The sequence below is a fragment of the Schistocerca gregaria genome, unplaced genomic scaffold (assembly GCF_023897955.1).
Source record: "Schistocerca gregaria isolate iqSchGreg1 unplaced genomic scaffold, iqSchGreg1.2 ptg000474l, whole genome shotgun sequence".
NCBI classification, from domain to species: domain Eukaryota; kingdom Metazoa; phylum Arthropoda; class Insecta; order Orthoptera; family Acrididae; genus Schistocerca; species Schistocerca gregaria.
In genome coordinates, this window is record NW_026061887.1 from 987,337 (window position 1) to 992,560 (window position 5,224).

Consider the following 5,224-nt stretch of genomic DNA (forward strand, 5'->3'; position numbering starts at 1 on the left):
TAATGATGTAAACAGAAAGGTATACTAGGGTTTAAAGTCCCATTCTTAATGATGCTTTCACCATGCTCTCCCAGAAAGTGGGTGGTCACAAGTGCATGGCATACTGTCTCATCTGTTCCAAAACACAAATATTAGGGTATGAGATTGATAACCATTTACCATTCATTGTTCCACAGTGAGAAATATTTATTGGATTTTTCAGATTGGTGCAACAGGTAAATCAAATATACTGGTGCCCGTTGAAATTTATTGCTTCAAAATACCTATAGAAACAACTGTGGGAGCTCTCACACAGAATCTTTGGTTTGTCATCTCTCTGTACTTATGTCTGGTTTAGGCAGCGCACGTTCCACATCTCCATTCAACAACCTGTAGTAGTATTCACGGAAATCCATAGGAAACCCACCGTTCCATAGTAACACTCTTGTCTCTCATTTGCTGTGAATAGATCTTTAAATTTGCTGCTGCACTTTGTACTTTCTTGATGCAGTGGACCTGCTGTGCAGTTCCAATACTTCTGGCCATGTAATTTTATTTCTGTTAGCAGATGATTGAGGTTGTGTGTGTGTGTGTGTGTGTGTGTGAGAGAGAGAGAGAGAGAGAGAGAGAGAGAGAGAGAGAGAGAGAGAGAGAGACAGACAGACAGAGAGAGAGAGAGAGAGAGAGAGAGAGAGAGAGAGAGAGAGAGAGAGAAGGATGTGTTAACGGTATTTTCAAATGACATGTAAGTTGTACATAGATGCTTTGGGAACTTGTATGGGAATCCCTGGAGAGAAAGCAATATTCTCTTTAAGGAACACTGTATAGAGAAATTTAGAGAACTGGCATCTAAAGCCGAATGCAGAATGATTCTACTGCCAGCAGCATACATTTTGCATATGAATTATAAAGATAAGCTATAAGATACTGGGGCTTACACAGACGCATATAGATATTCATTTCTACCTCACTCTTTATGCGAGTGGAAGAGGAAAGGGAATGACTAGTAGTGGTACAGGGTACATGCACACTACAGCTGCTGGTGGAAAATGTATGTAGGTGTGGCCAGGCTCATAACAGGAGCTCTCATTCAATCTTGCTGTGACAGAAAAGTTTCTGGATCATTGTCGCCAGTGTCCATTTTCTCCTCGAGTTCAAAGACACTGCCAAGCCATGACTTCAACCCACAGGTGGACCTCCACAGCAGGGTGGAAGCACAAACACTGCTGTGCCTTGCTGATCTTAATGAGTTAACTCCACTTTTCACAAATCTATACATACACGACAAAGGGCACACACGGTTGGTTGACCCACACTTACTGATTACTTAAAATATGTTTTTAACAATTACGAATGTCGTTCCTCGGCGTGAGAGATAATACATGCATTTCAAGCTCTTGTTAAGATTGATCACACTTATAACATTTCCAGTTAAGTGTAATAGTATGTAATTAATTCGTAAGGACATAGTTTATAACCATGTTTTGGTGGAAGTAGTTTAACTGTTCTTTACCATAGGGAGTCACATGCTGATGCTGGGCTCTGTACTGCACTACGTTACTTCAACTCTGATTTGTGACAGATATTAAATGGTGTCTCTGTACAGGTTGACTTGTCATTTTCCAGCTAAGTCTCTTTACTTTTGACTATTTTGGAGACTATGTCATTATTGTGACACAACATCACATTGCAGCTTAAGATATTTGTAGCACCAACATTTACAACTCAATTTTTGGACAGACACTGTGTACATATATTATTTTTGAGATGATATTGTCCCTTCTTTTATACCTCCATACAAAAATAGTATAGGTAATTTCCTCTATGTATCCACCTGACCCCAGGTAACACCATCCCTCCTATGGGTCCGTCTATGTCCCCCTCACTTCCATACATAAAATGGGGTTCACTGAACTTAAAAATTGAAACTATATCTCTTTCTGTGTCAAAAGTGTCTACATAGCATATTTAAGTTTTACTTGATACATGGGTTTCCTACTACTTTCCATTCTGTCACTCTTACTGTGCCTTTCACAGAGTCATACCTTCCCTCTATGTTATATTAACATATAATAATGTGCTTTCTCTGATACAAACTTAAGATTAACTACAGACTGTTCATTAAGACCTCATTTGCTGTTACACACGGAAATGTTGTTATCCAGTTTGTTCTTATCAATAGAGTTGTGCACCACTCATTTTGAAATCATGAAGTAGTACCGAGAATACAGAAGTTTCCTTTAATTTGTTACTTTTCCTCTCAACTACTTTGTCATATACTAGGTATATATGTGATACAGCAGCTTTTCACTTTCCACTGAGAACACATCTATCTTTTTGTTAATCCCAATTGAAAAAAACATTAAATTATCAAACTCAAAACCTTTATTTATTGTGTGTCAAACACCTTATGCCCAATTATGTAACATATGTATAACTATCAGCTTTTTCATACACTTTGACACGTATAAGGTTCACACACAAGTTAATAGCATTTTCGTTTCGCATGTTGCTACGGGTTTCTTTATCAATTGCCATTTTAATTTGTGGTTCACTGTTGCTATCTCAGTTTACATTTTTCCATTTGGAGATAGTGAGTGGAGCTGTGGACGCTAGAAAGTGGAGTGCCAAATGGAATAATCTGAACATTTTCTTCTTGAGTTCAGTAGAGGGGTGACAGCAGTGAAGGCAGCCAGAAACATCTGCACCATATGTGGGGATAATGCTATTCATCAGAGCACAGCAAGAATATGGTTTTCTCATTTAAAGGAGGACCATTTTCACATTAGTGACCCACTAAGTTCATAAAAATGCGAAGGCCTTCCTGAAGATCATGGAAAGATTAATCCACAGTGATGCATGCCAGTGTATTCAAGATCTGGGTCATTGATGATCATGATAATTCCACCACTGTGCAAATTTTGCATGCAACAGAAAGGTTACAAAATGAGGTGTATGAGTACCGCATGTCCGAAGTGAAAATCGCAAAAATCAGTTGGTGGCCATATCTATCTCTATTTGCTCATCATCAAGCGGCTCATGAAATACTGAACATTACAATTGTGGTGGGGTTAGGGGTCAAACCCGGGACTCCACATGGCAGACCAGAAGCTGGGACCCACCACACCGTATTTCGTCAGGAGGCCGAGCAAGTTCAAGAATTTTGAGAGGCAGTGCAGAGTGATACAGCAGTATTCAGTAACATTGCTTTATTCAGCTAATTTACAGTATTTGATGGTGAAGCGTAGTGTCAGCGTGCTGCCCGCCCGATGTCCTGCAAGTCCAGCCGGCTCAGCAGACTCCTGGTATGCCGATGCCACTGCTGTTGTTATCAAGGCTGCCTGCCAACGGAACTTGGCCGCCGCTCTCCCGGTCACCACCCATCGATGAGTAGCGCCTTGCGACTTACTCCGCCCCATTAGGCCTGCTCTGCCTGACCAAGGGATGAAGGTGGATGTACTGGTCACCCGTGGCCCTCAGGCCACCGCTGCTCCCAACACATGACCTGATTCAAACCCACGCGCACCTAGATTCTGTGCTGAAATTTTCCGCTAATGGTATTATGAATTGCTTCCGCAAGATGTAACGGTCATTGCTGACATTTTCTGTCAACAGAAAAGATGTCTTGCTTATACAGTCTAAGAACAGCAACCAGGAAGTCCAAGTGAAGCAATACTGATCCATGAAAGAGCCTGCCTGCATTCCGTACAGTATTTTTTTGTCAGTCTAGCAAAAGTTGGGTTGGGAAGTCATGTCACACCCACCTTATTCACCTGATCTTGTGCCTCAGATTTGAGCCTTTTCCACTCTCTATCAAATAACTTTCATGGAACTTCCCTTTCAGATTAAAAAAGTGTTCTGAACATGACTCAATGAATTCTTCCCCAGAAAACCATGCCATTTACATTTCGCAGGATAGAACATTTCCCCAATGTTTGCTGTCCATTGTAAGCACTGAAGGATGATATATTATTGTACGCTGAAGTCTCTGTTATGTTTATTAAACCTATAGAAAAAGTATGCAAACTAATGCACCAGCTACATACCTGTGTTGGGGCCTAGCGCAATGGTTATCATATAAACATGATGTAGAAGGTTGTTGGATCAAAAAACGACAAATGAAACTTTTTTACAATTTATAAATCCGATCAAAAGAATTTGATTATTATTGTTATTCAATTAATTCGTTTACATGTAATTTTTGATATTATTGTTTGTTTTATTTACCCTTATTTTTCTTTCTGTCATTTTTTTTTCTCCTGGAATCTGCCTGTGTCACCTATAATGTGGAAATAATTGTTAATGTGTGTGTGTCCGTCTCGAGTTGCTTCATAGAGGTTAGCTTTAACCACCATAAACAAAGCAAGTGCGATTTTTAAATCTGCACAGATTGTTGATTGCTATTCTCTCTGATGCATTTCACATCATGGGGTTGTGGTTAGCTTAGGACACAAATTTGAATTCAGGGCTTTGTCTGACATGGTTGTCCTTTCTCACTTGGAATCAGCTGTCCATAGACCATCTCACATTTCCAACGTACCTGGCAGTGGCTGCCTCCGACATTACTCTGCATTAATTGGTGCATAGTAATGAAGTAAAACCAATTAATATTTCTACTTTGACAGTTCTCTGCAATTTATTGCATAATTTGGTAAACCATAGTGTTTTTTCTGACATGCTCTGGTGGTTTCCGGTGATTAAGGGTGTCAGTGTGGTACTGGTGTGCAAGACTCACACTCCCTCTTGGCTATCAAACTTACTTGGAGTTGTTTCGCCGATCATCTTTTCAGGATAGCCAGCTGTGATGTCCTGCACGACTTCTTCTCTGAATATAGGATGCTACATGGAGGAAATTTTTTATACTTTAAAATATTCTCGAGTGTACAGAGTTATTTTAAAACTCAATCTCACTGTATTTTCATCACACACAACAGTTTCTGACAGACCGGAAGGTTCCAAGCTTACAAAAAATGTTTTAGTTGTATGAAAACTATCACATTAATTTTTCCATAAATACAGTCTACAAATCTCAAAAAGTTTAACAAGACAACTGTCTAGACCTTACTTATTGATTCTTTCTCTTACATTCGTAATTGTCCCTTCTCTTCTTTCAACAACATTCAAATGTTCACACAGTAATGTTTCATGTCGCATGGAGTACGGCGCGTTTATTCCGACTACCTGCCCACGCCGATCATCCGTCCCATACACGTCCGTCCTGCACACTCATAACTGTGGTGTAGTA